We start from the raw sequence: 12879 nt of genomic DNA, 5'->3' as shown, positions 1-12879 counted from the left end.
CATTGTCTTCGTCGTCGTCCTCATCCTCGCTCTCTTCGTCCGACTTGAATGATTCCTCATCCTCACTTGAGTTGTGTTCAATCACTCTAGGTGTTGCTCGCTTCCTCCGAGAACTGGTATGTTCACTTGGCTATGGGTTATTGTCTATGTTCTTGCTTGAGCCAGGTTGCCCCTCGTCAAGCTTCCCTAAGCCCACTACGAGCTTCCCAATAGCATGTGACATTTCAGTGCACATTTCGTGAACCAACCCTGTTATCCTATTTTGCTTCTGCACACCAAAAAAAAGTGTGTCAGATAGTAAACTGATTGGGATCAGAAAAATCCAAAATGCAGTGAGAAAACATATAAAGGACTTTCTTGCTATTGGAACTTACATAGCTGTCGTAACTTTCAGGCAACCTAGCTGCAACAAATTTTGAAACGTGGTCCCAGCTTCCGAACAAACTATCGTTCGCACACCGTGAAAATTCAGTCTTGAGCTGTTTTCATCAAAATCAAAAACAAGGCGAAAATAAAATAAATGAACACCGTATGATCAACGCCGTATAGGTCAGAGTATAACTTGCCTATGTTTATAGTATAAATTGCCCTGGATTTCACTTTGGATTTGCCATGTTTCAATCAAAGAAAGGGAAGTGGTACATTATGAAGGTTGCCCTGTTTTGTACTGGAAAAACTGTCAGAATGAACTACACATTTCCCATGTTTCAAGTTATGTTCTGTTTCCAGGCAAGTACTGTAATATAATGTAATTGCAGGCAAGTCCTGTTCTACTGCAGGCAAGTCATGTAATGCAAATTTTTGAGCAAGTATTGTAATGTAATCAACATCCAATGTGTTGTACTACTTGGAAGAGGGAAACTATTACCCCCAATCATATGTTTCTTCCACAGACAAGTTATGTTAGTGCTAATACTATGACTTGCCTTGACTTGTAACAATATGTTTGGCATAATTTGTATAAAAATTGTTTCTGTTTTTAACCTATAAATTGTTTTTTTGCAAATTAACATGTGTTTTGATATTAAATAATTCTAGCACGAACAGAACTTACTCGCAGCTTGCCATACACTCCTGGACCCTTCCTGTCTTTCTTCATAACTTTTGTTATTAGATCACCATTCCAAATGCGTGCCCTTGGAAGTGTATCAGGTATTGGTTCATTAACATCCAATGAATCCAGGTACAAAATCTGCAAAAGTTCTAAAATGCAAAAACTATTAGGAAACACATGGCTCTTTCATGCTTGTATTGAAAAGGAAAAACTATAGAAAAGAAAACACATTAGAAATGATTTTCCTCATACTTACAACTAGACGAAAAAACAATAACAAACAGCCTTCTTCTTGTCACCAAAACCCATGAATGCCAATCTTAGTTGATCAATAACAAAGCCGCATATCTTCGTATCTTTTACAGCACTTGTGTTGAGAATAGCAGTGTAACACCTTGGTGAGATGCTCAAGCTTGTTGTTGGGCCAAGGAAGCAGGAGAATGCAACAGCCAACCAAGCACGGAGGAAATTGTCATCGCACGCCCCATTCATCTTTTGAATCATTTTACACCATGAAGTCAATGTAGGGGCGTTTTTCCCTAGATGCTGAAAATACTGTTGAATTCCCTTATAACATCTGGATTCATTTCAAAACATACTTTCCTGCCACTGTAGGGCAAACCCCATATCCTCCTAACACTTTCTGCATCTACTGGTATTTTGCCTCTATCTGGTATAACAATTTGAGACTTTTTTGGGTCGTAGTGTTTCATAATCCACAGGCTGAGATCACCGGGCATGCTTGTAGCTGTAATATCCAACAAGCCCCCAAAGTCTATGTATTTGATAACGTTTTTTTGGTCTTCGTCGAGATCTTTGTTCAACTTAAAAAGCCTTGCAGGTGATGACCTGTTCCTAGGACCCTGAAAAATTGACAATCTAAAGTTATTTCTACTGCAAGAGCAAAAAACATTGGGGGCACACTTTCTAAAAGCATATATAGGAGTTGCTTACTGGAGACACTGATTTGCTTAAGCATGCCTAATAAGTTATAAAAAACATCAACGGGTTTCTCTCAATATACATCAGCCAAAAAAGTTGGAGAATGAAAAATCGAAACAGTTATCATGTACTGACACGCCATGCTTATTGAAAACATTTGATTTGCTTAAAAACCACTATAGTTGCACACACTTTCCCACTGCATATCAAGTTCTAGCGCGAACAGACACATAAAAGTTGCTCACTGCCAACACTGTTTTTGCTTAAACATACGGTAGAACTTGGCTGCTCTTTTATCGTTTCTCAAGAAATTGCTAGTGCATAAACTTCTGGCGCTTTTTTGTTTGCTTAAACATACACTGATTTTATCTGTACCATGTGGAACATGGGAAAAAGGCATTCCAATTCCCATTTTCTTAATTGACAAGAAGGGCGCAAATTATGTATGCATGAATCACATAAGTTGCCTACCACCTACACCTCCTAAATATGAGATTTTGGGATGGTACTGTTTGCCAGGTGTGCATGCAGCATGAGTTGCCAGGACATGACCACAAAAAAAGTTGTCTCCCACCTAGCTTATAAAAATAAAAACAATTTGAGATGCATGTACTGCATGAGTTCCTGCTACATCAGAAAAATGTAGGCAACTTATGTGTGAAAAGTAGAACATGAAAATGCAACTCCACATTTTGTTACCATGGTACTGTTTGCTAGTTGCTAGTAGCTAAAAAAACACAAAATAACATGCTGGTCAGAAAACATAACAATTTGTAGTCATATGATCGCGGGAGGAGGGGGGGTAGGGGGGAGGGATACCTCATTTTCAGTCACTTTCCGTTTTTTTCTTTGGTTGTTCATCTTGTGTAACATCAGCTTCATAATCACCTCCTGGTGGTTCTGTTTCGTTGCTTTCAATATCCGCAGGCCGCTTCCCCCGGTTTATGACCCGCTTCTGGAGCTTGCATTTGTAAACATGAGTTGTTGAACCACCATGCTCTTCTGCTATAGGTTCCTGTAATAAAGTCACAAATTTCTTTAACAAAAAAAGTAACAACCTAAAGCGAAGTGCTATTTACGTAGCAAAAATCAGAAGGAATACCTCATGTTCAGCTTCGGGAGAGGGAGGTGGAACCGAGCCAAGCGGTGACTCTGTCGACTGCTGTTGATCACGCTTTTTACTTTGTTTAGCCATCTTTACCTGTAAAAAAACAATTTAAAAAAGCAGTTACATACCAAAAAAGATTGTCACCATGGAAAAAGTATGATTATAAGCATGCAAATTGCATGATTATTAGGATGAAAATGCCTCATTATCTAGCATCTGATTATCAACACGAAAAAAAGTCTGATTATCAGCACTCCTGTCAACACAAAAAACCCATTGCCATAAGTTGCCTGACTATTGACATGAACTTGCCCTGGACCAGTAAAGCACGAAGGAAAAAAACAGTGTGCACATAAGTTGCCTGACAAGTGCATGAACTTGCCTGGTCTAGAAGAAGAGTGAGAGGAAAGTGGATATAAAATAGGTGGCATGGTGAGTATGGTACAACTCAGGTCCCGGCCAGGACGGCAGGGCCCGAGCACCATACTGTACAAACCACGCATCCTATCGAATTCTGATTACAAGTGAGAGGTGAGGTTGATTCGATCTCACTCGTGCCACCGCACAGATCCTGGCCCCTTGGTCGGTCACCTACCTAAGTGAATGAATTGCATAGCAGGAGTAGCTCCCTTTTCCCGTTCATTGAACGTGAAAATTTTGGCAATCCAACTCGGCCAAGCATCAACACAAAAAACCCATTGCCATAAGTTGCCTAACTGTTGACATGAACTTGCCCTGGACCAGTAAAGCACGAAGGAAAAAAACAGTGTGAACATAAGTTGCCTGACAAATGGCATGAACTTGCCTGATCCCAGGAAACACTAACAAAAACACCCGTGTGCAATAAAAATTGCCTGACGGTTCGCATGAACTTGCCCGCTCACGAGAAACCCTGCTAACACCCCGTGTCATGACTTGCCTGTTGGTGGTGATAAACTTGCCTGCTACAGAAAAATCACCAGCAAAAAACGTTGAAACAGCATCTGCACGGGGTGAAGTGAGGGCTGAGGGAGGACACGAACCCTCGAACTAGTTCGACCACGAAATCACACGAGGGGATTTCATACCCAGTACCTACCCTAACCAACGCCGCTGCTCAAAACATCGTGATCTACGGGGAAAACCTACCTCGCACTAGCAAATAGATAGAAGCACAAAGTTGCTCCTAGACACAACAACACGAACGGGAGAAAATCCCATCGCCAGAAATGGAGAGATGAGAGCAGGGGTGGGGGTTAAAATCGCGTCAACGTACCTTCTCCTTCATTCGCCACCGCACAAAACGAGGCCAGCCTCACTTTGCAACCGTTCGCCACCGCACAAATCCGGCGAGTCGAGCACTGCGCGGTCGCCGAGCTCAAGAGCGAGAGCCACTCCCCCCGGGCAGCATGCAGCGGGGTAGAGCAACTCCGGTCGACGGCCACCTGCCTCCCGAGAGAACCGATGTGTGGCGGATCTGGGCAGCAGCGAGGGTTCGATTTGGTTGATTTGGGCGAGGAAGAGGGGGAGAAGGAACCGCCCACACCGCCTAATGAGGGAGAGAGCCGTTTGCGAGAGAGGAGATAATGGCGGGCCCCACCCAAGCAATTTGCTCGGGCTCGACCGCTTTCCACCTGACCCCACCACCACGCGCCTCGCCCCGACCAGGTTACACATGGGCCCGACCGCGCGCGGGATCGCGACGGATCGGACGGCTATCGACGCGTGTGCTCGGGGCGCCCGTTTAGTGCACGCGCACTTTTAAGAAATTAGGTATGTTCTTTTGTACGTGTCTATGGATATGCACCATGCAGCCAGCATGTACGGTCAGGAAAAGATGAAGCCCAAAATTACTTAGAGTTGGGAACTAATACGTTACCATTGACTACTACGTGTAGTGCATCATAGAATTATTTGGCCGAGTCCTGCAAACGCACGATGCCTCTTGAAAACGAATCCATGGTGTTTTCCTACAAACGACCGATTCCAATAGTGTGAGCCTAGAGATTGTTTTTTTTAACTACTTATTTGCAAATCCCAGCCGTTCTTTACAACTCTTTATCTTTTACAGAAACACTAACGCCCACACGTGTGGGCGTTTGCATCTCGCCCACACGTGTGGATCCGCGTCCGTTTGTGGGTGCACGAATCTTGGCATGTTTGTGGTGTTGGAAATATGAGAAATTTACCGAATGATTTTATTGACAGAAATACTAGATAAAGCATGACTAATATAGCAGAGATAGAACAAGTCATGCAATTCGACAAAGAGAAGGTAAATAGCATCTGTATATATGAACTAGAACCGAACACATTTAGAACAGCACTAGAGCAAGAAGTTGTAACAGAACCTCTAACAGAAAGAGTATGAGAATGTACGGAACGGGAGCAGATGCACCGGTCTTGGGGTCGGTGTCCTCGCTAGCCATGTCGTCGAGGATGTTGTCGACGTCGGGGAAGAAGTCGTCGTCGGGGAAGTAGTCGTGGGAGTCCGGGGCGTCCGTGATGAAGAAGTCAGTAGTCGCGCTGAGCGCTCCCCAAAAACCTTATCACCCTTCTTCCGTACAGGACTCAAAAGGTGCGGTTTCGGAGGCCTACTGTCCCGACCTGCGGTGCACGCCGCAAGTCGGGATGGGAAGATCGTAGCAGCAGCGCAGTGCTCTGGAACTTTGTGGCGAGAGGAAGAGGATCTTCTGGTGTGTCCCTCTGGAGAGGAGAGACCTCTCTTATATAGGCACAGGAGAAGGAGGCGAACAGGCTGCGACGGGAGGTGAAGCAATAGAGGGAGACGAAGCGAACAGACTTCAGCCGAAGAGGTGAGCCGTTCGGATTCAGTGTCCACTACAGAAAAACGTTTCAGCTCCCGTGCGACCTTTCATATACCCGTCATGCGTGGCAAAAATTTAGACATCGGCCCGGCTCATTCCCGCATCCCGTGGCGCGTCGTGATGAGGAGTGGCGTGGCGTCGCGAGGCGAGCGGCAGAGGAGGAGCGCGCGTGGATGTCCCTCTTGTTCTTATGCTCATATAAGTGGGGAAAGAACCTCCCTTATAAGGAGGTCCAACTCCCACTAAACTAGCAGTGTGAGACTAAACTTTAGTAGTATCCCTTGCCTTGCACAAATGGGCTAAGTGGGCCTCTAGGATTTATTTAGAAATTTCTGAAATAGTTATTGGGTTGGCCCATAAATACATAAAATTTCAGCAATCCACCACCAGATCCTAGAGGCACATAGAATTTGCCTTTAGTTCCAAAACACTGTTTTATATACCGGTACTGCAGTGGAGACTGTTAAGTTGAACTTCCACCTAGAACTCTGTGCTACACTAGTAAGCAACTTGAACAGTGGACTAGGCCTTGAACTACAAGTTTTCTGCGAATCTAGCTTCACATAAGGCCTTAACCGATACATGGCTACCGTGGGTCTTCCCCGCGGGTGGAGCTTATGCGTCATACTCCGAGACCTTTCATGAGTTTACTAGAGAGAACCCTACTCTCATAGATTGCGACGTTTGACAATCAGACTCATATAGGTGTGTTCTTCAAAAGATGTTCTGCAGGACGACATCTCTGCTTCAATGAGCCACTTAGAACACATTAAGATATACATCAACCTGCCATGCAGATTAGGAGAGTATTGCATCTTCATGGAGTGGCATTGTTGATAGTAAGGATACTATCCTCTCAGTTGACCAACAGCTTGTCTTCCACATCTAATTCACGGGATCTCCGATCACAAAGAATAGGTTACCACTGTGAACAACTAATATTGTGGGTCTCATACCCATCTCCCTCGATGCATTATCTATCACATTACGTGATAGACCCTTAGTAAAAGGATCTGCCAGATTCTTAGACGTTTGGATATAATCTAGTGCAATAACTCCAGAGTTTTTCATTTTTCTGACAGACTTTAACCTTCTCTGAACGTGTCTTGATGACTTCATGTTATCCTTTGAGCTGCTCACTTTCGTGATCACAGTTTGATTGTCACAGTTCATAAGGATACCCGGTACAGGTTTCTCAACAACCGACAAGTCATTCAAGAGCTGACGAAGCCAATATGCTTCGACCGTAGCTGTATCTAGTGCTGTGAGTTCTACTTCCATTGTTGACCTCGTTAAGATGGTCTGCTTGCAAGACTTCCAAGAAACAACGCCACCTCCATGAGTGAATACATATCCGCTCGTGGCCTTTATCTCATCAGCATCTGAGATCCAGTTTGAGTCAATATACCCTTCAAGCACCTTTGGGTGCCCAGTGTAGTGAATTCCATAATTCGAAGTGCCTTTCAAATAACACAAAACTCTCTCTAGAGCTTTCCAATGCACATCTCCTAGTTTTGAGACAAACCGACTCAGTTTGCTAACAGCAAAAGAGATGTCAGGTCTTGTAGCACTGGCTAAGTACATAAGCGAGCCAATAATTTGAGAATACTTCAATTGATCTCTAGCAATTCTTTGATTCTTTCGGAACAGCACGCTAGCATCATATGGTGTTGGAGAGGGCTTGCAGTCACTATAGCCAAAGCGACTCAAGATCTTTTCCACATAGTGAGATTGAAGCAATGTAATCCCACCATCATCGTCTCTCAACAACTTGATGTTCAGAATGACATCAGCCACTCCTAAATCCATCATCTCAAAATAGCGAGATAGGAAATCCTTGACCTCCTTAATAACATTCAGATTTGTTCCGAAAATCAGTATGTCATCAACATACAAGCAAAGGATAACTCCCTCGCCCCCACCATGGCGATAGTACACACATTTGTCAGCTTCGTTTACAACAAAGCTGGCAGCTGTTAAAATTCTTTCAAACTTCTCATGCCACTGTTTGGGTGCTTGCTCGAGTCCATACAAAGACTTCAGCAACTTGCACACTTTTCCTTCCTGACCATCTAGTACAAACCCATCTGGTTGTTCCATATAAATTTCCTCGTCCAACTCTCAATTTAGGAAAGCAGTCTTAACATCCATTTGATGAACGAGAAGACCATGTGAGGCAGCTAGTGAAAGTAGAACTCGAATAGTGGTCAGTCGAGCCACAGGTGAGTAAGTATCAAAGAAGTCTTCACCTTCCTTTGGGTATAACCCTTAGCCACGAGCCGAGCCTTGTACTTTTCAATAGTACCATCAGGCCTAAGACTCTTCTTGAATACCCATCAGGCCTATAGGTTTGCACCCATAAGGATGATCAGTTATCTCCCAAGTTTCATTCACCAAGATGGAATCCATCTCGCTACGAACCGCTTCCTTCCAGTAGTCAGCATCTTCAGATGCATAGGCCTCTGGAATAGAACTGGAAGTATCATCTATGAGATACACAAGAAAATCATCACCAAAGGACTTTGCAGTCCTCTGTCTCTTGCTCCTAGTAGGAACTTCATTGTTCTCCTCCACAGGACTTTCAAAGTGTTCCATCGAAATGGCAGGTTCGGTAATTGTAACTGGTTCCTGATTCGATGAACTAGGCATCTCCTGATTAGATGAGGTAGCCATATCCTTCATGGGAAAGATATCTTCAAAGAAAGTCGCATCATTCGACTCCATGATCGTACCGACATGCATGTCAGGTACCTCAGATTTTACAACCAAGAATCTATAACCAATACTATGAAAAGCATATCGCAGGAAAACACAATCCACGGTCTTTGGTCCAAGCTTGCGCTTCTTTGGAATTGGCACATTGACTTTCGCCAAACAACCCCAGGTTCGTATATAAGAGAGTTTTAATCTTTTCTTCTCCCATTCCTCGAATGGAGTTATCTCTTTCTTCTTTGTGGGAACTCGGTTTAGGACATGACATGCAGTCAATATCGCCTCCCCCCACCATGGGTTGCAAAGACCCGATGTGTCTAACATGGCGTTAACTAAATCTGTTAGAGTACGGTTCTTTCTTTCGGCAACCCCATTTGACCGAGGAGAATAGGGAGGCGTCCTCTCATGGATTATACCATGTTTCGCACAAAAAGCATCAAATTCATTGGAAAAATACTCTCCACCATGGTCGGACCTAAGCCTCTTGATTTTTCGATCAAGTTGGTTTTCCACTTCAGCTTTATAGATCTTGAAAAAGTTCAAAGCCTCATCCTTAGATTTCAGAAGATACACACGGCAGTATCTAGTGGAGTAGTCAATTAACGTCATTAAATATTTATTTCCACCTTTTGTCAAAACATCACTCATTTCACATAGATCTGAATGTATGAGTTCTAGTGGTGCAAGATTTCTCGTTTCCGCAGTCACATGAGACTTACGAGGTTGCTTAGCTTGCACACACACTTGACACTTGGATCCCTTGACAGTGGTGAAACTAGGGATTAAGTTCAACTTCGCTAGTCATGACATGCAACCAAAGTTAACATGACAAAGACGCGAATGCCACACATTTGATTCACTATTGTTGCAAATATGATTAACAACTTTATTGCAAACGTCTGATAAGGATAAACGAAACAGGCCTCCTGACTCATATCCTTTGCCAACAAAGGTTCCATACTTGGATATTACAAATTTATTCGACTCAAAGACAAGCTTGTAGCCATCTCTACACAGAAGAGATCCGCTAACAAGATTTTTATTGACGGAGGGGACATAATGCACGTTCTTTCAGCCGCACGATCTTCCCCGAAGTGAACTTCAGATTAACCGTGCCAACACCACGAACAGAAGCACTTGAACCGTTGCCCATCAGCACGGTTGAAGTCCCTGCGGTCTGATAAGACGAAAACATGGAAATATCACCACATATATGCACATTAGCACCGGTGTCAATCAACCAATCAGGAGAATGACATACTGAAAGAATAGTGGGAAATATACCATACCCAGCATCCTTCATGTCAGTGTCTCCAATGACAACATTAGTGGTCTTGCCGCCTTTCCCAGGATGACGCTTGTCATAGAGATAAGGGAAACTAGGAGCCCAATGATCAGGATCCCCACACACATGATGTAGGGGAACGCGACAGAAAACGAAAATTTTCGGTATAGCGAGCACGCCCAGGACCACTATGGAGACTGCATACAAGGTTTGATCTGATCCGTACCGACTCGAAGCGCAGCGGAAGAAGAGTCGGTGTAGATCGTCGGTGCAGATCCCCGCAGCTAGGATTTACAACCTCCCAACCGCGAGGATGTACTCCTTCTCCGGACAGCCCTTCGGGAAGTGGTCGGACAGTCCCCCGGACAATGTCGCGGACAGCCCTTCGGGAGGACCCTCGAAACTCGAACGGAGACTCGGACAGCCCTTCAGGAGGACACTCGAACAGCCACTCGGGCAAAAGATTGAAACTACAATCTCTCTACAGGGTTGCACACATACGGTGTCAGCTATCCGGCAGGGCTTCGCCGTCCAGAACTAGTTCCTGCCGGAACCCAGACAGCCTTACGGCTCTACGAAACTCTTTTCGTGGGAGGGAGAGAAGAAGCCAGATAATGCATGGCATGTGTATGAGAACAAGGGATGAGCTTTGGGCTGCCCACTCCTCCTCTATTTATAGGAAAGCCAAGGGGTAGGGATGGCTCACAAAAACCCAAAATGCCCATGCAAATGTCACACATGAAGGGCATAATGGGGAGTGAAGTGGAGCTCCATGGAGCCCCACACATGTGGCCGGCCAACCCCCTTGGGGGACCCCCATGAGGAGCATGCTTGTCCCCAAGCCCTTCTAGAAGCCTTTTGGAGATATCCCAAAAGGTGACTCACCATAAAATATCCCAAAAAGCACTTTCACTATTCACGACGACATTTTTCAGCGTCTGTTCGAACTGAAAATATTTATGTGTGCTTAGAACATTTCCAGTACCCACCAAAATTATTTTCAACGCGCTCCGAAACAATTCCGGTTTAGTGATTTTCATCTGCGAAAAGCATCTGAAGTGGCTCCGGCAGCTCCGGAACATTTCCGGTTTTTATCTCAGAAAATTCCAAAAAGCTTCCAGAATGATTCTGGCATCCTCCAAGAATTATCAGGCATGTGCCGAAACCAATTTGACTTAATGTTGTATCCCGAAATAACTTTTCGGTATCATCGAAACTTATCCGATGACCTCTCTCTGCGGTACGATTCCACTGTCCGAAACTTTTTCGATGATTTTCTCTCAGACTCCCTGTCTAGTATTCAGCAGATAGATGACCCTTAAGCATGTGACCCTATAGGTTCGGTGAAGTATAGACATGACCTGGAACCCCTTCCGATCAATGATCAACATCGGAGCCGTGGACACCCATATTGACCCCTATACCCACACGAATGAATATTCGAGTGAACCTCCAGTTGCAGTGAACTATTCCTGTTGCTTCGCGATATGTCACAAACACCCGAGGTGAGATTTATTGCATGCCCATGGACGAACAATTTGTCCACCATGCAAGTTACCTCGTTACCGGTTTTGTTCTCTTTTCTCGTTTCCGTGTTCCGGCATCCCAGTGATCAAATCACAATGTGTCTGGCCAGACGATGATGGATACCGTTACACCGAGAGGGCCCGAGTATATCTCTCCATCGTCGGAGGAGCAAATCCCAATCTTGAGCTATCTTGTTACTTCCTATACTTTTCCGTGAACCCGAAAGCTGCCGTAATAGCCACCCAGTTACGGATGACGTTTAACAAACCCCAAAGTTCACGAAGCAAGCACGAAGGAACTTGATACTCTCATGGTCTAAGGAATTATGCAAACATTAACTATCTCAATGATATTAACCATAAACTTGTGACGAAGGTATCTCATAGCATAACATCAATCCGGGTTGATTCAACACAAGCGTTCTACCAAACTTGTGCCTTCAAAATTGCCGGCATAGTCATGCCCATGATCAGGAAACAGGATCATCATGCAATACTTGAGCTAGTCTTAGAGGCAAGACTAGGAATATATTTTACCGTTTATTATACCACACGTGCATATGAGTTCCCTCCGAGCCTCGTGGATATTGTAGACTCGAGAATCATTGCAGTTATAGCATGGATCATAAACATTCATTACAAACTTGGAGATACAAAATAAATGTTATTACTGCCTCTAGGGCATATCTCCTACAGACTCCCACTTGCACTAGAGTCATAATCCAGTTACATGGCTTCCCTAACACCAATGGCTATCCGGTGCTGCTCATGTTTTGCTCGTGGTAGAGGCTTTGTCATCGGGTCTGACACGTTCAGATCCATGTGAACTTTGCGTACTTTCACTAAACCCTCTTCGACATGATGTCGAATGAGTTTATATTTGCGTTGAATATGTCTTGTCTTATGGTGCGAACTTGGCTCCCTTGCCTGAGCCACGGCACCACTATTATCACAATAGATCTCCACCGGGTCCTGGGCACTAGGAACCACACCAAGGTCTTCAAGAAATTGTTTGATCCATACCGCCTCCTTGGAGGCTTCTGAAGCAGCAACATATTCCGCCTCCATTGTAGAATCCGCCACAGTCTTTTGTTTGGAACTTTTCCAATCAACTGCGCCGCCGTTCAATATGAAAACGTAGCCTGATTGAGATTTGAAGTCATCTGGGTCAGTCATGAAGCCTGCATCAGTGTAACCACTTACAATGAGCTCTTCATCACCTCCGTACACAAGGAGTAAATCCTTGGTCCTTCTGAGGTACTTAAGAATACCCTTGACTCCGGCCCAGTGTTCCAACCCTGGATCACTTTGGTACCGGCTGCTAACACTTAGCGCATAGGAAACATCTGGTCTTGTACATAGCATGGCATACATAATAGAACCAACTGCCGAGGCATATGGAACATCATTCATTTGTACTCGCTCATCCAGAGTCCGAGGACTCT

The sequence above is a fragment of the Aegilops tauschii genome, chromosome 7, assembly GCF_002575655.3.
Source record: "Aegilops tauschii subsp. strangulata cultivar AL8/78 chromosome 7, Aet v6.0, whole genome shotgun sequence".
NCBI lineage: Eukaryota > Viridiplantae > Streptophyta > Magnoliopsida > Poales > Poaceae > Aegilops > Aegilops tauschii.
This window is presented reverse-complemented; position numbering follows the sequence as displayed.